We start from the raw sequence: 22,461 nt of genomic DNA, 5'->3' as shown, positions 1-22,461 counted from the left end.
TATTGGGGTTTAGTGAGCTTTAAATGAGATTATACACAAAGTGTTTATGACGATGCCTGGCACAGAATAAGGCCTCGGTAACATCAGCTCCTCTGCTTTATTCTCCTTGTGAGGATTTCTTTCCTCTCCTAGAAGTACAGAGTTGGAAACCATCGCATCACAATGAGAGACACAGTTGGTGTCAAATATGCCTCTGACAGTTCGGGGCGTCCCGGGGAGGCCCCCCTCCTTGGTTCAGATTGCCACCCTCAGCGCAGCAGCCGGGGCTCCTTCGGAGTAGGAACAGCTTGGCTTGTTGCCTTGAAACTTATTGGCACAATAAGAGATAATGATTTCCCTGTACACACTCCCTCAGAGCGTTATTGTTCAAGTATTTCCCTTATTCCTCCTTTGCCGGAAAACAATACCTTATAGAAATCAGCCGAGGAAGACACTATTACCGACTTCAAAAGTGCAGCTTTCTCGCTGCCCTGACTTGGCAAGGAAGCCCGTTTGGAGCCGCTCACCTCGGACCCAGGAACAGAATGTGACAAAATGAGTCCCTGAGGACCGATGTGGGCACCAAACACTTGGCAGCTCTGAGGCCAGCAAGGCCAGCGATAAGAGATTGGTTTCCTCAATTGGTGTCCCATTTGGACCGTTTGCCAGCCCCAGAAGGTCAGAGCCATGCTAGGGAAATAAGGGGTTGTTGTGTTTTTTTTTTCTCCTCTCCACTCACCCTCCATACCTTCCACGATATTTCTTCTCCATCCCTTGGGAAATTTGTGTCATTGTGGGATCTGTCCTCTGCCCTTCTTTTGTGAGCCTACCAAGGCGAAGATCCATTTAATTTTCAGAAACTGTGTCTGTCAATAAATTGCTTTTGCTGTGTCTTGGAGGGGCTGCCGCCACTGTCCTCCCCGAGCGGACATTCCTTATGTACGGGAAGCATTTCTCATTATCTGTCTTGACCCCTTATGCAATCTGCTTTTCATCCTCTCCTTGAGCTTTTCTTATCGTGGTTCGCACTCCCTCAACCTCATTCTGTAATCAGCAGCATCCTTCTTAGCACCTGGCGCCGTATCCCTTGCATACGTCCTCCATTGTAACCTTGATTATTTCCCCTCAGCATCCACCAGAGCCTCTCGAATTGGGAGGGCCGTCCTTGATCTCACCAAACACCCAGCACTTCAGCTACTTTGCTTCCAAATCCTCCAACCTTGCCTCATAAAGACCAGGCAGGAGACCCTGGTGGACTCTGTTCCTCCACTTCACCAAAGTTGACTTATTGGGCGCCTCAGTTGTGCCAAGCACTGTGGTCTAGAGGCAAGACAGGTATGTTCCCCATCTTCGTGTGTGGGGGGTCACGACGAAGGTAATGGGGAAGGGACAGGCAAACAGACACCGCCGGCTGGAGGGCCCGAGGAAGTCCAGACCATCATGACAAACTCAAGGGGGCTCCATGGGATATTTGAAGCCTGAGGGGTCACAGCAGTATTCAGCACCCATCAGATAGAGCATGAACTACTGACTCAGGGTGGGATATGCATCCACATTCAATCACAGGGCATTCCTTTCCATGATGTATATACAGAGCGGGATTTTCTAGTGTCGCTGTGTTAAAAAAAAAAACAGGTACTGGGTAAAATTCAATGTATTGTCTTATCTGATTGTAAAGCTTAAGCAAGTGAACAGTGTCTCCCACAGCTCATGCATCCCGAGAGTGGGTAACCACGGTACTTAAGAATGAATTTTAAATACTATACTTCCTTCAATTTGTGAGAGTTTTTCTTTAAATGGCTACTAACTTCTTAAGGCTTAAACACTGCATTGTTCAGACCTAACTACTTAATCAAGTAGCTGTTCGGGTTGCTCTGCGCCTGGAAGCTCCATGAAAAATTAGAGACGCTAAGAACACCGAGTGAGAGAAAATTTGAGGGCAGCCTGGGTGGCTCAGCGGTTTAACACTGCCTTCAGCCCAGGGCCTGATCCTAGAGACACAGGATCGAGTCCCATGTCAGACTCCCTACATGGAGCCTGCTTCTCCCTCTGCCTGTGTCTTTGCCTCTCTCTCTCTCTGTCTCTCTCTCTGTCTCTCAATAAATAAATAAAATCGTAAAAAAAAAAAATCTATGATCTGAGGGGCACCTGGTTGGCTCAGTGGTTGAGCATCTGCCTTTGGCTCAGGTGGTGATTACGGGATCCTGGGATCAAGTCCCACATCAGGCTCCCCGCAGGGAACCTGTTTCTCCCTCTGCCTGTGTCTCTGCCTCTCTCTGTCTTTCATGAATAAATACATAAAATCTTTCAAAAATAAAAGAAAATCTCTGATCTGAACTGCAACCCATAGGATAAGCATTTTTTTTAAAGATTTTACTTATTTATTCATGAGAGACACACACACACAGAGAGAGAGAGAGAGAGAGAGAGAGAGAGAGGCAGAGACACAGGCAAAGAGAGAAGCAGGCTCTATGCAGGAAGCCCGATGTGGGACTCGATCCTGGGATTCTGGGAGATGCTCAACCTCTGAGCCACTGAAGTGTCCCAAAGATGAGGGTCTTCTAGTTGGGCTGAAGGGAAGGGAAAGAATTTTCCAGGTCAAGTTAACAAAATATCCAAGGCTCAGATGTGAGAAAGAACACGGTGAGTCAGGGAACTGTAAATTATCTCGAATGTGCCAGCTTCCTGCTCCCCCAAGATGAGCCACCCTGACCACCCAGCCCCTGTTTCACACATGCGCACCACTCACACTCTTACACATCCCTCCCTTTCCCCAAGCCTCTGCCCAACATCTTCCTTTCTATTCCCAGGCATCCAAGGCCTGGGATCACACCCAAGCAGGGAAAATCAAGACCTAAAGATTTGACAAGTCTGCCGGGGTGGGACCAGGCAGACAGTTGCCCCAGCAGTGTCAGGTAGCGGGCAAGAAGGGCGGTGTCAGCAGCCCGCACGGCAGGTCTGGCAGCAGGTGACAGAGAGCCAGCCAGGGAGAGACTGGATTTCAGAGACAGGACTCTAGTCCCTGGAAGGAACTGAGGTTCTGAGCAGGAAACCGAGCAGGGACACAGTTCCCAGAAATGGGGCACAGGGTGGAGGTTCAATGACAAAGAACAAAGTAGGAGCCCAGTTACAAAAACAGGCCCCAGAGCTGAGAAGGACCAGTGGACAGGAAGTGGTCTAGTTATAACAGGAGAAAATCAGAAACAGCTTTAACGTCCAAAGTTGGGGATCATTAAATAAATCATGGTAAAACTACACTTTGGAATACTGTGCAGTATGAAAAAACAAAACAAAACAAAACAAAACAAACATGTTCTATAAGACCACGGAGGATAGGGGGGAAAAAATCAAATATATGAAGTTGGGACATTCAGTTGCCGCCTAATTTGTAAAACAAAATGCCTACAAGGTGTATACAGTTGGAAACAGCAGGCAGGAGAGAAGAAATGGAATAATGACCAGAAGGAGATATAGCCAAATGAGTTCTAAATGGGCAGAGTGTCGTTAATTTCTCTTTCCTACCTCTCTGTACTTCCCAAATTTTCCACGGTGAAAAACCAAAACTATCACCTTGATTTCTTTAATGAAAATAAAACAAAAGCAGAAGCTGCCTGGGGCAATGACCTTTCCCAGTGCAGACCAAAGCCATTGGAGAAGCTGATTGTCCCCAAATGGATTGGTTCTCCACACAAACATGGAATGTCAATAATTAGAAGGTACGAGGTGGGGCTACCAGATGTTTGATTCAACACCAAGGCCAGCTTTAGAATTAGGAAGGATAAAAAGTAAGAAAACCAACAATCTGGCAATCCCTCTGCTGCTACCTCTTTCCATGAGCCCCCTTTCCTTGGCTTCTGCTCATGGCCAGGTGTTATATCTGTTCCCAGCTAGAGAAAAATATTTGTCATTTTTGCTCAGCATCTAATATCTCTAGCTAAGACATAAACAGGTCTCTCTGCTTTCCAGTGACCCTAATTTTGATTTGAGCCTCTGGTCATGACCTAGGAAGTAGAGAGCCTCAGAATATTAATTGAAAAATCAAGTCTAACATAACCTCTTCTCTCAGAGATCCTAAGAAACCTCAAAAAAGGCCACGAAATATCCTCTCATCGAAACTGAAGGATGGATGAATGAATGACGAGTGGGTGAAGATTAAAGTTTTATGTGGGAGGAGAAGAATTGTTCTCTAGCCCCACAGGAAGAAAATAGAGCACAAAAAGTATCTAACCATTTCAACAACCAAAGAGCCATAGAGAAAGGACAGAATCCAATTTGGAGGCATGGAGTTCTGAGAATACTTCCAAAGAACCCACTGTGTTCTGAGAAACCATTAAACGTCCTAGCCAAGGAGCTCCACTGTCAGGGAGCACCATGAGATATTGAATCATATCAATATCTGACCCAATAGATATTGGCCAATAGGCCAGAGTCTTTGTCCCATCCCTCCTCCCCATGCGCCTCCTTCCCAGAAGACCCCCAACACCAGTCCCTTTCTTCAAACTGCAACCTGTCAGATTTTGGCTGTCTTCTAAACCAGCCTCTCTATTCCCACTCATCCAGCATTCTGAGTCACTGCCTGACCAGGGTACCAAGTGCTGCCAGCCCAGAGCCCTGTCCTAACATCCGAGCCCAGGCTAGGCTTGTGAGGAGCACAGTCTCAGAAAACCCTGCACCTGGAGGGCGCTTGCTCCTCGATCCTGGCTCCTAAGTCAAGGGGAGTCAAGGTCCTGGGACCTCTGGCTATCTTCTTAATCCTTGACCATCTGAGACCTTTTCATGTATCTTAAGGACTTGTTTTTTAAACAAACATATTCCAGTCAAATAAAAATAAATATGAACCGCTGCCTCAAATCTAACTCATTTGGACTGAGCCAGACTTTTGTTTTGGAAAAATAAAATCAACTCATTTTGTGGAATTTCTTACCTGTTTCTGAAAACCCTGAATCTGGCCACATGCCAGGGTGTGAGGGATCATGAGGGATCGGGACGCATCTGTCTTCTCTGGTTCTTTGTTCCTGCCTTATGATTTCTTTCCAGCTTGCAAAGCATTGCTTCACCTGGAGTGCCTCACACGTGAGTCACAATGCCCTGTCCACCCTGCAGCCTGGGGAGCCCACGAATCTTCCCACAAAATCAGTATTTGGGGCCATGTAATGTCCTACTACTTATTCATCCATTCCCTTGACAAATATTCCTAAGTAGTACGAATCGGCTATTATGTTTGAGACTATCTTATCAAATAATCTGATTAAAAAGGTACCCACTAGGATTGCTAATTTTTGATGTATAAAAATTTCAAGTCAAAATTCTGGTGAGTCTCTTATTAATGGGGAAAAGTGGGAGCGGTGGGGATAGAGGGTCGGTTCCCAATGATCTTAAGGTTCAGATGGAGAGAGAATGCTCTTATTTTGACATCTCCCAAAACAGACACCACCCTCATCACTTTGGGAATAAGAAAGGAAATACTAAGAGAAAGGAAATACTAAGAGAGTTCTGGGGGACAGGGCTTAAGAAAAGGGGTGCAAGTACACTCTATTTCTGCCCCCAACCTTTACCATAGGCCTGAATAGAAAATCAAGTTATTTTCCCAGAGGAGAATCAACAAAATGATAATGACACCTCATGGCTCTCTGTTTGTTTCAAAAGTGACTATCAAAAGAATGGGGGAGACTGCTAGGTGCTCCTGTGGTGTCCGGGCTGTCAAGAGCCTTCTACCCCAGACAGACGGGAGCATCCCCACTGCTGGAATCCCCAGCATCTGAGCCCATTCTAGGCTTCTTCCCCAGACTCCGCTGTCAAGAAGAGGCAATGAGGGGAGAAGAAGCTGAAAGTTCTGCTCTGTTTCATGAGTCACAGCCACTTTCTTTACCATACCCTTCAAATCCACGTGTGAGTCAAGAAACCCCACAACCAATGCAGACGACAGATTTGAGGGAAAAAGTAATAATGCAAAAACGCCAGCTAGAACAGATTTTCCTGTGTTTGAAGATGGCAATAATAAGACAAAAGACAGATTTTTGCCTTCAAGAAACTATCTCTTTATTGCAGCCAAAGCAACACAAAATTCAAGGCAAACATTCCATTATTTTCCCCCCACTGTTTGGAAATATGGAAAAAGAAAATCTTGCCATGATTTTTTTTCCCCCTAGTTCTACCAGAAGTAACACTTCGTGTGTGTGTGTGTGTGTGTGTGTGTGTGTGTGTGTTTCTCTAGCTTTAACAAATGACTGGGTCTGATTCTTCTGGTACTTGGAACGGAGGAGAGACCCAGCAAAGAACAGAGCCTGGATAGGAGACAGTCTGCAGGAAATCATGAAGCTGCTAAGAAAACAGAGCCCGCTCCACAGGCTGTCTTCACAACATTAGTCTTTTGGAATATGATGAAAATATTATCTGCCTTATTGATCACCAGCTCCCTAAATAGAACAGAGTTGTTTAAAACAAATGCAACCAGCAGTCATAAATGTGCAAAACAATAACATGCTACCCTCATATCCTAGCTTCATACCCAATGCCAAACACCACGCCGGGCGAGTGAAATTCCCATGCGTTTTGTTCGCGTAAAATTTGGAGAGTCACAAGAATCTTAAAATATCACAAGATAGTAAATGTAAGATATAGTCTGCTTTGAAGGACTGAAATACTAAATCTCAAAGTTAGTATTTTCCTGGAGAGTTCTGATTTTTCCTCTTCTTTTAACCTCGTTCATTGTGGATGGCTAAAGTTGAATAGGGACAGTTGGCAATCATTTCAGTCAACCCACCCATTTTATAGCTGGGAAAACCGAGGTCTCAAAGAGAGGAAGTAACTTTCCCAAGGTCACATAGATAGCCAGCAGCAGAGCTGGGATTAAAATTTAGGTATACCACTAGAAAATTCAATACCTTGATTAGGTGAGTTAAAAACTAGTTCAATTTTTGTATGGGCTGAGTGGCTTTGCAGAGTCTCTTTATTAACATGAGATTGTGCGTCCTTTAAGCTAGCAGGTAACTTTCCACAATTGTGCTGTTGTATCGTGTGACTTCTCATCACCTTCTCCGGCTTCCCATCCATTTCTAGGGAACACAGAAGGTGATGGGTCATAACAATATCTCCACTTCTGAAGGCACAGATACACTTCCTCTCATGGATGTTCTCCTGGCACTGGTAAAACTGAATTTTCATAGACTGTGTTTCTAGAAGTTTTGTTTTGTTATGCGTCTTGGGACAAGTTATCAGTCTATGCGACTTTTTAAATTTTTAACAGCCCTGAAATTGACAGGTGACTTCTTAAAGCCTATCTTCCTTTTGGAATTGGGCTTATAGTCATTACATGTCCATCCATCTATGTGCTTAGTGGGGTAGGCATGAAGGAGATGCTCACCCTCAGGGTCCTGCAAGTGCCTTTTTGAATGCACCCCGTTAGGTTCTCCTGAACCTTGTCCCAGCTCTGTCCTTTACAATGTTTATTTCCTGCACTGTTTAATTAGTGTCTTCCCTAATTAATAACAAAATAATGTGGTCCTTCAGTCAGAGCAGCTCTGGGCTCCTCGGTAATCAGGAGGTCCCAGAGAAAGACACCAGTGAGCACCTAAACCCTTCAGAAAAGACATCAGAGCCGCCTCCGTCACCCAGTGCCAGTCCCAGACAGCAGCTGACCCTCTGGGTAACTCACTCCTGGAGCCTCTTTGACCTCCGTGTCCCCCTTCCTACATCATCCTAAGTGGATCGCCCTGCTAAACTGGGTGTGGGACTTTATCCCTCTTTTGTCAAACCCCTCCTTGGGTTTCCATGAGCTCTCTTCCTGGGTCTTCTAGCTCTCTGCTTTGAGCCATCTTTCTCTTGATGTCCTTGAAAGTTACCCTCTCTCAGCTGTGGTCTTGGCTCTGCTTCACTTACCCTTGTCCTGGTTGATGTGGTCCCAACCCAGGAATCTACACTTGCTTTGCATCTGAGCACCGACTTGCCTCTCTCCCAGTCTCTGGAAGGGTGTTACCTGGATATTCCAATTTCAGTTTTATACTTTCTTAACTACAGGAAAATATACGTGAATATTTATCTGTTTTCTAACTGTAGGGATGGAAAGTAACTTTTTCAACCTAAAAGCAATAGAAGTAATCACAAAGGAAAGTATATTTAATTATAAAAAATATTGAAACATCTATATGTTAAAGGAAACAAAGACTCAATATGCTTCTTTCATTGCCTTGTCCGGATATGCCATCCTCCTCGGCTCTCAGTCTGTGAAGTCTCTAATCGGTACATTGGTCTTGAACTGTCTACCCTGACCCTGACTTTGGCTCCCCTTTGAGCAATGCCCCTGCCCAGCCCCCATTACTGTGATCTATCCACGTGGCTACCCTGGCTGACAAGGGCAGGGCGTCGAACACCAGTGTCGAACACTTAAAGTAATCATCTTCCTTGATAATTCTCTCATTGTTTTACCCAATATGTATGTCAATATTTGACTTCACAAGGGCAAAAACTGTGACTTCCTCTCGTAGACTAGTGCTAGATTTGAGAAAAATTTGCTAAATAATTGCAAGAACAAGAGAATGAAAATCTTACGGCCTAGTGAAAGGAAGTTAATTTAAGGATTTGAATTCTTCAGAAGTAAGGTTTTGGGACCAGCTGTCAATTTTCAATCTAAGCAATGACTAGCCAAAGTAATTTAGAAGATCGAACCGTGAATGATGAAATTCCTACCCAAACATCCCTTTCCTGACAAAGGGGACCCCTGTTGATATACATTGTGCATAGTGAAAAAGCTGACCCTTTGTTCTATCATAGCCAAGCCCACCTAAAACCAATTCCTTCAGTGGCTAGCTTTACTCTGGTCCCTTCCCCAACTGGACCTCATTTACAAGGCTGGTGGAGAAAGCCCTTTAAAGATGGGAAGATAGGGACACCTGGGTGACTCAGCATCTGCCTTCAGCTCAGGGTGTGATCCCGGAGTTCTGGAATCGAGTCCCACATCAGGCTCCCTGCAGGGGAGGGAGCTGCTTCTCCCTCTGCCTATGTCTCTGCTTCTCTCTGTGTGTCACTCATAAATAAATAAATAAAATATTTTTTAAAAAGTAAAATAAATATGGGAAGATGAGTACCTCTGGGTGGCTCAGTTGGTTAAGCCTCTGCCTGTGACTCAGGTCATGATCCCGGGGTCCTTGGATCAAGCCCCGCATCAAGCTCCCTGCTCAGCAAGGGGTCTGCTTCTATCTCTGCCCCTATCTCCTGCTCATGCACGTGCATGCTCTCTCTCTAGCTCTGCCTCTCATAAATAAATAAATAAATAAATAAATAAATAAATAAATAAATAAATATCTTTTAAAAATAATAAAGATGTGAAGACAACCACCTCTCAGTGGACTACTGGGGCCAGAAACTTGAGCCAAAATAGAGCCACCAGGCAGAAAAGCCACACTCAGACTGAGTCCCATCAGCCCATGGGACAGCCCCCGAGGTGTTATCTCAAAGTGTGACCAAAGAGGAACAGAGAATTCTTTATTCTTTTTTACTAAGATGCCCTAAACTTTTTCATTCCCTCTTCATACCTTATCTGAATTGGCAAGGCTTTCCAGTGTATCTTGTGATAATGTCTTCATCCTTCTAATCAAGCCAATCTTTGCCAATTCTTAACCATTTTGGTAACTCAGTCTTAAACCATCTGGCAATCAAAATTAACTTACCTCCTGCAATTATTTTCCCATGTCCCTTTCTCTCTATACTTCTGCCTTTGTTTCTAGTATTTTAAACAAAACAAAAAATCTTCAATATAATAAAATTCTTGGGGAACTGGGCATTTTGCCATGTCATTCAGGAATCACTGCAAGATATGGAAGCTTCCAGTAGGCTAAGGCACACAGTTTCATACATTCTTAGGTGGAAAAAAAATCTATGAAATTGCCATTTGTTAGATCTAAAATTGTTGAATATGGAGACTGTCCATGGCTCAATATCATATGATATATACTCTGTTCAACTTTGGCTTCATTGTAACTCCCTGGGTAAAGGCTTTGGGCACATCCATCAAAAAGTCAGCTGACTACATGGTGTCCCGAGTAAGGCACACCTTGGGGGGCTAGCAGGAGAAAGCAATTTGCTTCTGAAAGCAACTGAGGAGAGTGTGGAGGGCTGATGGTCTGTGTCCCGGCCATTCCTAGTCAGGAAGGCGACACCTGTGTACCCGTCTGCTCCCTTCTCCTGCTTGCCCTTTGCAGAGGAAATGCAGTTGTAATGTCCTCTCACCACAACAAAGAGGAGAAATGGACAAGAGGCTGTTTCATCACCTTTTCCTCTGCCCTGCTGCCCCATGGGAGATGGAGAGCAAGTATTAACTGTGTTTTGGAGGTTGCAAGAGGAAGTCACGGTCATTAACCCAAAACGGGTCACTCCATCCAGGGGACAATGGTTGGAGGTGGAAATTTTAGCAGGAAAGCAAAAGAAATTCTCTGACCCACAGGCAGAGTTGGGGTCTGTGTGTGAGGCCACATGCCACATTTGTGTCACTGTATGTGATACAGATCACGATGGAGCTTTACCCTGAAAGTGAAGACAAAGAGGAGGAAGAGACTGGGACCTGGTGGTGGTGGTGTCATTGCAGCCCCAGAATGCAGTCCAACTGTGTTTTCATAAACAGGAAATTTCTCTTTTCACAGCTCAAGATGGGAAATAAAGAAGTATTGTTCTGGAATGGCTCTCTTCCTTCTTCTATTTGATGTTTCTAACATATCACCCTACCCCCTCATCCTCAAGGCCAAGAGAGCCAATTTTTTTTTCAATGAAATTTAAACTCAGGCCACATTTCCAAGAGGAATGGCTTCACTTGGACTTCTTCTCCATCCTCCACTCACTTCTGGACTAACACTTCTCTCCTTCCAGCACCCTACCCTTGGCCCTACATGGCCCTTCCTGCCATGAGTCAATCCTTCTATTTGGCCAACCACACCAAAGGATCTGTGCCAGAATGAGTCTATAAATGTAAATGTATATGTATCTTTATATATAGATACAGAGAATACTTGGAAGAGCACTATATAAGTAAGCACAGTATAAATGCTGACTAATAGTATTGTTGGAGGTGATTAATTAATAGATTGTTATTGTTATAAAGATCAGGGTGGTGTAAGCAATCACTACTTGAGGACCTTGACTTAAAGTCAACTCTAAATGATCAGATGAGAAATTATGGGAACTCCTCACCTAGAGCAGTGCTATCAGAATAGAATACATGAGAGTCATGTGTCATCTTGCATTTTCTAGTAATCACATTTTAAACAGCAAAGGAAAAAATGAAATTAATGTTAATACACTTTACCCACAAATCAAAACCATTATCATTTCAGCATGTAATTGATATAAAATCATTAATGAGATACTCTACTTTTTTGTGTGCTACGTCTTTGAAATCTGGTCTGTAGGTTACACATACACCTCATCTTAATTTGGATGCTTATTTTTCAACAGTGGAAGTCATATGTAACCCAAAACAGTGAAGTTTTGTCAAGTGGAAAAAAAATTATCTGCATTGCTTCAGCTTTTAGATTTAAATTTAAAGAACTTAAAATTCCATTCCTCAGGTGCACTAGCCACATCTCAAGGGCTCAATAGACACAGCAGGCTAGAAGCCACTGTATTGGATTGTGTAGGTAGGTCTAAGCCCCCCACTGACTTCTCCACTGACCTCATGCCTCCCACCTCCCACGTGGCCTATAGCACTCCCTGGCCCAGCCAGGATCTCTTCATTCCCCTGCACTAGCTCCTTCCTACTTTGGACCTATTACCTGGAATGCCTTCCCCTCCTCTCTTTCAGGGCCCTCACGTCCTTTAACTCCCAGCTCACCTCCTCTATGAAAGCCTTTCCCCACAGCTGTCCCCAAAGGACTTATTACCATTCCTTACAACCTGCTGTGGTCAAAGTTCTGTGTATGCAATCTGAACTATTTGGTCTATGTGTTTGCTCTGTGTAGATGTATGTTTGTGTGTGTATGCTACTTTTCTGACCTGATTATAAAACCTTCCAGGGAAGTACCTCTAACTTTATCAGCCATTTTCCTCTTGCCTGGACCATAGCAGTAGCCTCCTATTTAATCTCCCTGCTTCCTTCCCGGGCCCTCTTGAAAGTCCACACAGTAGCCAGCATGACCTTGTCAAAAAAATACAAATTAGACCATATAACTCCCCATCAAAAATCTTCCTAGTGTCTCGCCATTTTTCTTAAAATGAAAGACACATCTCTCAGCCAGCTCTTCACAGCTCTTGTGGGCAGGCCCTACTTCCTCCTGACTCCCATCACCACCCCTTTCACTGTGTCCAGCCACACTGGCCTACCTCTTGCTGCTTGAGCACCCTGAGTCCGTGCCCACCTTAGGGCTGGTACCCTTGCTGGACCCTCCATTTGCCACATTTGGCCACACCCCCAGATCTCCCTCACTGCTTGGTTGGTTTCTTCTTGTCATACATGAGGCCTTGCCTGACTCTACTCTTAACCCCTGGACTTAGAGTCTTTCACAGCAACCTGTTTGATCATTAATTGATTGGCTCACTTGATGTCTGCCTACAAAATATAACGTAAGCAGGCAACTTTCCCCTTTTGTTCATCACTGTACTTCAGGACCTGGAGGCCCAACAAAATGGAAATCTTCCATTAATACTTCCAATTTATGAATCAATATAAAAATCCCATGTAACTCCTGCAGTTGGCAAAATCCAATGATATATTAAGGGAAGGCTAAATTTATATCATAATTCACAAAGCAGCAAAAAGGGTGGTTACAAATTCAAATCCCTACAGACATTTGGCAGTAGTACAGGAGTAAGGCACAATAGGGAGGGGTGGGGACTGTGGCCAATTGGATAGTACTTGTTTCATTTCATAGAGGCAAAAAATTATTAGCCTAGTTTAATCTGAATCTCTCATTTTACAAGAAAAGTTAGACATTCAAATTTTAAATAAAATGTTATAATTATTAAAACTGTACCACAAAATAAGACTGCTAGATACATTTAGCTACCATTTTGCAACTCTGAATTCAAATGTCTTTAATTGGATTTTTATTTTTTATTCAATTGCAACTGAACCTTTGACAAAAACAATTCCAAAATCCATAATTTCTTCTTTTTTTTCTTTTTCACATTTCTCTTATAGTGCTCCCTTCAGTTCAGTAATTCAGAAGTCATTGGGGTTTGAGTACCAAATCCGATGATGTTTTACTGAAATCCTCACTGTCTTTGATCATTTCATACCTTGGGAATCAGTCATGCCCTGGGTGGTAAAATGTACCACCCAGGACCTCCTTCAAGAATGTAAATCTGATACCCCCAAACTGCTGGGAGTGTTGCTTACAGACAACCCTTAGCCCCTTTGCAGATTGCCTAAGCTGAATAGAGCTGCCTTGCATGAGGCCATGCCCCCTTCTTGGGGTGGCTCACATCCACTGACTGATTGACAGAGAGTATAAAGTCCTATCTCACTGCCCCAACTCAGGAAATCTCTACAGAGGCACACCCACTTTGAAGTTGCCCTTAGGGTCCACTGAGGCCTCAGTTATAATTCCAGCACAGCCCCACTTCCCCCTCTGCCTAACCTTGTTTTATTAACCTCCCTTTCAGAGACATTACTCCCAAAAGCATCCCCTAATGAACCTCCTACACATAATCTTCATCTGACTCTACTCTCCAGGGACCCCAAATGTAGCTGCTGGTGTAAAAAGTGAGAATTTTGACTGGATCTCCTGCAACCTATCTGGTAACAAGGACCCAGCCCTGGTGGTGGGCCAAACACAGGTAGTCCTCTACCTAGGGTTACAGGGCCATTGTCACGACTTTCCTATCTGGTGAAATGGGATGATGCACTGGTGGAGGGGGATGTACTAGCTGGGGGAACATATAAAGTATTTGAGAAACATGGCAAGAGACATAATTATAAGGACAGTGGAATTTGGTGGCCCTTGGGAAGTTCTATTGAGACCTTGAAAAGATAACAAAAGCCTGAGCATGAATAACTGGTACTTTGAGGGCTTGTGTGCAAGGACAAGCAGTCAAGGAGAGGAGTCACCATCCTGGCAAGGGGAATAGACACTGACTTTTGGGAGGAAGTAGGGCTGTTGTTACAGAATGGGAATAGAGAAGAGTATTTTTGGCACCCAAGTGCTGCTCCGGCATCTCTTGGTTCTCTCTTGCTGAATTGACAATAAATGGATAAATATAGCAACTCTCATCTGAAAAGGGCATAGAGTCCAGTGGCTCAGACTCTCAGAAATAAGGGTTTGGGTTATGGCACCCACTAAGCCAACAACACCGACAGAAGTACTAGCTGATGGTGAAGGGAATCTAAGACAGAGGGACAGGGGAGAGGAGGAATATCAGTCATGGTCCTGAGACTAGCTGCAGTGGTGGGGGCTTTAGTTTGTCCTACTAATTCATCCTCTTCTAAGCTTTCCTCAGGAAGAAATTCAGTTCCCATTGAATCCTGGAAGAGCTGTTCCCAGAGCATATATGAAGTTGTTCTGAGAGGCATAAGGGGTGAACTATAGTGTACACTGTAATGCACTGCCTAGATTCCCCTTCAGGATGACTAACCACCACCATGACCACACCCAGCTGTCAGGAGTGTGGCCAGCAGATGGTCCTAAGATGTCATCTATGGGAGTAGCCTCAAGAGATAAGAACCCTCTTGCCCAAGATCATATCCCCTTTCCAGAGCAGCCCACATCCTATGTATAATAGGTGTGGGGGTATAAAGGTTCAGTCCCCTCACCCCATCTCAGGATATCTTTAAAGTGTCATTCCAATTTCCGACCACTCTTATGTCATCTGTGACCTCAGCTGAGAATGAACATATGGCTCAGTGTCTCCCTCTACCCAGTCTTGCTTCTTCCCCTTCTCTTCTATTGGTGCTGATTCCCAAAACACTCCCTAAAAACTTCTTGCACATTAATCTTCTTCCTCAGATCTTTAACCCCGAAAATTCAACTTTTGACATGTTGACTTTTCCTTCTTTAAGTGCCCCTTAATTCTCAAATGCTGCATTTCTCCTATCTCTCTGGTAGCTTTCACCTCCATCTCTGGATGCTCCTCTTCTTCCTCCCGTTCTTTAAAGGTAAATGAAGCTTATCATAGAAGCCTTTCCTTGAAAGAGAGGATTTTCTGATGATAGGATGCTACCTACTGGCAGAAGATTTATGCCCACATCTGCATAAATGGATTGCTGTGATATCATTAGCTCTCCTACTCTTCACATTCCTTACAAGTAAACTATCAACTTCTCTTTCTGCCCCTGGGAAATATAACAGAGGGTACTACGTATAACAAATGGTTTTCCCAAGTCAGGAGGGTATTAGAAGTTTCAGAATCTTACACAAAAATTTACATTATGTAATGCTACTCCTCTCCATTATTGATGGTCTACACACGTGCACACACAGACATAGACACATACACATCACTTATCACAAAGATGAGACAAAAACATACCCACAAAATATACATGAGTTCCATCTTACTAGCCATCTTTTAGCCCATTACCTGATAACCTCCAGCCTCTGGGTAGCAGAGCCAATTCCTTTTTTTTTTTTTTTTTTTTTTAGCTCACAAAAATTCTCTGGTCCTCTATGACCAACAGAATCTCAGAAGACTAACAGGTAGAATAATGTAATAGTAAACTCTGAAAGCAAAGAGACCTGGGTTTTAGTCATGGTTATGCCACTTATTAGCTGTTCTTAAGCTCTTTGTTTTCCCACTTTAAAAATAAGGGAATAGATTTTGAGCAACCAACCCTCTTCCTTGGACCATCAAGAAGCTAAACTAAAAATGTATATGTGGAAGTTCATAGGAAGTGGTAACATATCCATAAGGGCAAATTTAAATTCAAAATCTCTTTGAATTTTCTCTTCCAATGTACATGTTGCCTAAAGGAAAGATTAAGATTTAAGCAAGTGTAAGAGATGTACAGTTCAGTGGTCCTGGGCCTCCTACAAGCCCCCAGAAGACTCAGGTCTGGGTTTTTCACTCAAGGCTACAGATCCACTGGTGAAGGGGATTTCTGCAGGCATCAAGCTTCTGCTGAGATGTCCCACTACCTCCCATCTCTACCGTAAGAGGCCAAACTAGAGATGCTCTTCTAGTAGCTGCTTCCCTGTGCTCCTTATAGATTTAATTTTTTTTTAAAGTTGCCCATCTCTGAATTTCCTTCCTCTTCTGTTTATCTTTGGGTTGGGAGCCTACTCTTGGAAGCTCATTCTTTATAAGTCTCATCTGTGTCCCCCAACCTAGGAGCCAATGGAAATGACCAACTGCCATGCTGATCCCTACACCAAGTTGATGTATATGTACCTCTTGCAGAGGCACCTGACCTTTACTCAATTTCCACTGAGGGGAAGAGAATCACAGAGCACCAGTGACTAAGGCCAGGGAGATATTGTTTTGTGGCACAGGATATGAGAGACACTGCCACCTACCTGGAAGAGAATTTCCCACCCTATAATTTAGTTGAGTTGAAAGTAGAAAGAAGCACCTAACAGGACCTCCAGGGACGAACTCACTCGACTTTTGCTTTCTTGCAGTAGGATATCAAAACTCACACAAATAGATATTTAATATTTTTTGGATGATCTTCAGAGATACAGTTTTCTCAGGCTCCCCAGGCTCCCTTATTCCAATGTTTGAACATCTCAAAGATCAGGAATTTCTACAGTAAATCCAGTCAGAGTCTAGATTGCTTTACCTTAAACTCATTTTATTCATTTATTCTTTTATTTATCAACTACTCCAATGCCTACAATGGCCAAACACTAGGTTAGCCCATTTCTTTTGCAATTATCAGCAGTCGTGGATGACAGTGTTTCTTTGTCTACCTCCTGAAAACCCATCATCTCCTTGAAGGCATATCTGTGCCTCTCATCCTGCTCCATCTCTCATCTTTCATGTCTTCCCAGTGTTTAGGAAGACCGACAAGAGGCCATGGTAAGCTGGATGCCATCCTTGATATTTAGAACAGGAACCCAGGGCTTCCCACCTTCCTCCCTACCTCCATCCTATTGTAGAACATTGACTTATTTTCCTTTGAATACTAGCACTCAATAAGTAGTTGATATAAATTAAAAAAAAAAAAAAAGCCTGTTCCTCACACAACTTCTGTGTCTGCTTGGGGCACTGTTAATAATCCCTGGGAAGGTCCCAGGAAACATAAAGGCAAAAGGTGATCCTTAACATCAAACATCACAGACAATAAATGGAAGAAAGACATGGGATAGGTGAATTATTGTGGAAGGTTTCCAGGGATACTGAGAAGTGCCCAAGAACTTCAGCTTGGAAGTGAGTCACCCTCAAAGGGCTTCAAGGATAGAAGGTAAATGTCCAGACAGCTGGGAACAAGGAAAGCTGGCACACACCTTCCACCCTCCACGGTTGGAAACTGTGGGAATATGTTGACTGGGTGAACAAGGCCAGTGTGGGAACCCCCTGCTGGGAGCTGAGAACCAGGCCGTGTGACTTCTCAAGGCCATCACCAGGACACTCTCACACTGTCACTTAGCACCCAAGTCCCTGGGATCTGTACCATTGACAACTTGTTGTTTTGAGCCCCAAGGAGGTGGCAGAGAGGAAAGAGCCACAGAGCCAGAGAGAGAGCCAGAGCCTTAGAAGGATGGTGCCCTTCCCCTCATCTGTCTCACTCTTTTAAGTTGGAGTCTCTTCCTTCACTTTGCTAATAATGTAAAGTATCAGCTAAAAATTGCAATGCATGCATTTCATTTGAGTTTTATTGCCCTAACAGACAGCATTAGATTACAAAAGAGGACATTTTTCTTCTCAGTTTTAGCTTATTCTGATGATTTATGATTAGATACAGCAAGAGTTCATAAACTTCCCTGACCTGCTGACAGTTTTTACAGGCTCCCAGATTTATTTCCATCTCAAACTTAACAGCTTTCATGTGACTGATATTCCCAGCGTCGCGGCGTGGCCGAGCCAGGGGCTGAGAGAGCGCCTCTAATCTCCATGTTACTAATTTAAATGAAGTCTTGGTCTGTTGTTTAAAAAAGACATCAGTCATCCCGGGGAGGTTTACAGATCCTCTTGTAATGTAATGTCAGCCCCTTCTGAGATATGAGGTTTATAAAGCCTCACGATGTTGAGTGTTGGCAGACATGCCAAGGTCACTGTGTATGGCAAGGGGAGGGGAGGCGAGAGGAATGCATTCAGAGCAGGAGCAAAGAATTCCAAAGGAAGATTGTTCTCCTGGGGAGACTGGATGGGACGGGCAAGAAAGAAACCTGAGGGTTGGTGTCTGGGAGGAACAAGAGAGACAAAAATAGTCTTATTCTGATGCGAGATCCTTTGCTGTCAATTCAGCATGCCTCATCTCCACCTGAGGTTGGGAAACCCCCAGAAAACGCAGCCATTGGCCCCTAATCTGAAGCCTGACCTGAACATACACTCTTGATTACAGTGAACCATCTGCAAAGGTCAAGTCGAGCTATGCCACAGGTTTGAGTGGAGAGACCCAGAAAAGTATGCTCCTGCCTCCACCTGCAGACGCTTTCCTGGGGCTGAGTCCTCAGGAGGGGAAGCACTTTCATGCAGCTATGGAGGCCTCCCCGAAGTGGCCAGAGAGGGGCAGGATTCCATCCAGGGAGTGCCGAGCTGGGAGAAGACAGATTCCTTGCACCAGCCTGCGCTGTTCTCACACATTCACACGCCCGGGTGTCTGAAGGTCACTTGCAATCAGACCTTCACTGGGCAGGAGTTGCTTTTGTGTTATTTGGAGATCAGATAAGAAGTGACAAGTGGCAATAAGCTCTGGCTCACTGGGGAAACGGACTGAGGCCCACAGGGCTGAGGGCTGGGAGGAGGGGGTACTTTTCATTCCCCTGGGAGAAGAGAAAGGTTTGGAATAAATGCAGTCCCTTGCACAGCAGAGAAAAGCTAACGCTGTGTGTTTCTGAAGGCCCAGGCTCTGCAGAGGGAAAGTCTGTATGATGAAGATTCTCTGCTTATAGCCCTGGACTAATATGGGCCAGAAGAATGACAGCAGGCAGTACTGCTGTTCCTTCTGACACCCACTTAGTGCTAACTGTATGCTAAGCTCCAGAAAGGAGCTCAATCAGTCTTCACAGACACTGAAAACTAAGGAGGGTAAATGAAGTGGATATTTTTATTTCCATTTGACAGATGAGGCACCTGAAGCTTAGGGTACCACAGAACTAGCCCAGGATCACAAAGCTAGTAAGTGGTAGTCGAAGCTCTAGTTCACATCTGATTCTAAAAACCAATTTCTTACCCATCGCATCATAACCCAACTGAGGAGACTACAAAATAAAAAATATATATACTCAGCTTCTGTTCATTTGTCTATAACTCCTAGGAATCCAGACAGTTGACCATTTCTTCTTGCCCTGGAGAGAGACTCAAAAACTGGGCTATTTCAGTGTTTTTCAAAGTGAGGTTCACGGCCCACTGCCATCAGCAGCTGTAACTGGGATATTAATCAAATGCAGTTTCCTGGTGGGAGCTCTTCCAAAATCTGCATATTAACACATGCCCAGGAGATTCTTATGCACATAACATTTGAGAGCCATGTATCTTTTCAAGGCCTATAGTTGGTGTCCAGCAGGACTTAAGCAGCAAGGGGAATTACACAGTTTCCCAGCAGTTCCTGACTGCTCTCCTCCAAATGTAGCCTCTTTATTTGTTTGACATGAATTCCTAGAGCATAATATTAGAAAAAATAAGTATAAACATACATTTCAAAGTCACTTTAGAAAGATTTGGAAATTATCCACCATTCAGTGTCATTTATCTCTTTATCTAGAGCATCCATAGATAATGGTGATATAGAAACAGCTGGACAAGCCAGATGTTGGCATTTGTTAACTGCAGCCATTTCCCTGTTAGAATACCAGATGTCCCTGTTTGGGGAGATTTTCTCTGGAAAATCCAGTGAACCACCCAGCATGGTTTCTCAAAGACTGTTCTAGGGACCACCAGCACCCAAACTTCTGGGGTGCTTGTCCAAAATGCAAATTCCCAAGTTCTACGCCAGGATACTGAATTAGATACTCTAAGCATATGGGTCCTGGAATCTGTATTTTTAATAGAGTCCCTGGATGATTCACATGCATATTCTGGATTTGAAAATAGACGTGGTATACATGAAAGAGAAGACCTGAGCTTCATAATCAGGTGAACCTTAACTCAGAACACATGCACACTGCTGTTCAGAATACAAAATGACCCAAACACCTGGAAAAGCAGTTGGACAGTTTCTTATAAAATTAAACATATACTTACTATACAACCCAGCAGCTCTACTCTGGATTATTTCCCCAAGAGAAAAGAAAATGTGTTCACACAAATGTTCAGAGTGGCTTTATTCACAGTAGGCTCAAATTTGGAACCAGCCCAAAGCTCATCCCCTGGTGAATGAATGAATAAATGTGGAACATCTACATGGTGTAACATGACTCAGCAATAAAAATCAACAAATCAACAAATACGACGGAGGTGAATCTCAAAAACAATATGCCAAGTGAAAAAAGAAACCAGATGTGGAGGACTACATACTGTATAATTCCTTTTCAATAAAATACTAGAAAAAGTAAAACTAATCTACAGTGACAGAAAGCAGATCAATAGATGCCTAGGCCAGGGGCAGGGGAAGTGGCTACACAGGGGGCATGAGGGAACTTTAGGAGGTGATTAAAAGATTCTGCATCTTGATTTTGGAGGTGTTACAAAGCAAGTATATTTGTTAAAGCTCATCAAACTCAGTAGTCCTCATCAGGGAAATGCACACCAAAACCACACTGAAATATGGCCTCACACCTGTCAGACTGGCTAAAATCAACAACTTAGGAAACAACAAGTGTTGGTGAGGATGTGGAGAAAAAAGAACCAGAACCCTGAAGCGCTGTTGGTGGGAATGCAAACTGGTACAGCCACTCTGAAAAACAGTATGGAGTTTCCTCAAAAATAAAAAAAATAGAACAAACAAACAAACAAAAAAACAGTAATTCTACTACCGGGTATTTGCTCAAAGACTATGAAAACACTAATTTGAAAAGATACATTCACCCCTATGTTTACTACAGCATTACTTACAATATAGCCAAATTACGGAAGCAGCCCAAGTGTCCATCGATAAATGAACGGATGAAGATGGCATATATATTTACAACGGAATATTATTCAGCCATAAAAAAGAATGAAATCTTGCCATTTGCAATAACAACACGGATAGATCTAGAGAGAACTACGCTAAGTGAAGTAAGTCAGCTGGAGAAAGGCAAAAACCATACAATTTCACTTGTATGTGGCATTTAAGAAACAAAACAAATAGAAGGGGAAAAAGAGATAAACCAAAAAATAGTCTCTGAACTATAGACAACAAACTGGTGGCTACCAGACGGGAGGTGGGTGGAGGGATGGGTGAAACAGGTGATGGGGATTAAGGAGGACATCTGTGGTGGTGAGCACTGGATGATGTATGAAAGTGCTGAGTCACTATATTTTACACCTGAAATTAATATTACACTGTATGTTAACTAACTGGATTAAAAAACATCTTTACAAAAATGAAGGCATGTTCAACAGTATGCCAAAACACAACTAACATTTGCAAGTACTTAAAATAATAAAATAATGCTCCTACTATAAATTAGCATAAATTTACTTTGTATATGGATGTTTAAAACAGTACCAATTTACTAGACTGCATGGAGAGCTCATAACAATATAATCCTACTGAATTTTTAAAAATCTCATCAAACTACACTTCAAGTGGGTACATTTTATTGTATGTAAATTATAACTCGATAAAATTGATTTTTTACATATTTTTTAAAGTTCAGATAATTCCCATCATTTATTAGCTATGTGACCTTGGCCAAAGTGCTTAATTTTCCTGTTTCCTCCTCCTCATCCCAATCCAAAGGAATTTCCCATCTTCCACTGTGCCTCTCACCCCAAAACCATTCTTCCTTTAAAACTCTAGGAGCCCCATTTGATTACATATAGCCATCTTTTAATAGGTAAGAGTCACAGTTCAAATGTTTATATTCATTTTTAAATGTTTGTGGTGTTTTTGAGGATGTGCCCCTCATCAATAATGTGATCCTGGCTGATGTAGGTTAGCAGCAACATCACATACAGTCGGGGGGATTTTAGGTTCTTTTGGCAAATAGTAGAGAGAGGCTATCTTTTGCTTGGGTTTTGTCTGTGCTTGGCAGGAGGGTCCTAAAGCTGCTGGAAAACAGGGTTTAGCTGGAAGTGTCCTGGGGCTCGCATGTTTACTAATAGTTTGTTACAGCACAGAAAAACTAAGCTATTCACCCAAAATCATGCACGAAGGTAGCACTCTATGCCAGAAGTCGGGGTCTGCTCCCCTTTCAACTGTACCTACAGGTTGCAGAACCTTCCTTCATGTATTCAACACCTTCTCATTTCGCACATATTTAGAATATTTGTCAGGCACAGAGGACAGCCATTGGCTGTTCAAAAATGAATCTT

The sequence above is a fragment of the Canis lupus genome, chromosome 7 (assembly GCF_003254725.2).
Source record: "Canis lupus dingo isolate Sandy chromosome 7, ASM325472v2, whole genome shotgun sequence".
Classification (NCBI taxonomy): domain Eukaryota; kingdom Metazoa; phylum Chordata; class Mammalia; order Carnivora; family Canidae; genus Canis; species Canis lupus.
The sequence above is the reverse complement of the archived record's forward strand: the minus strand, read 5'-3'. Positions refer to the sequence as shown.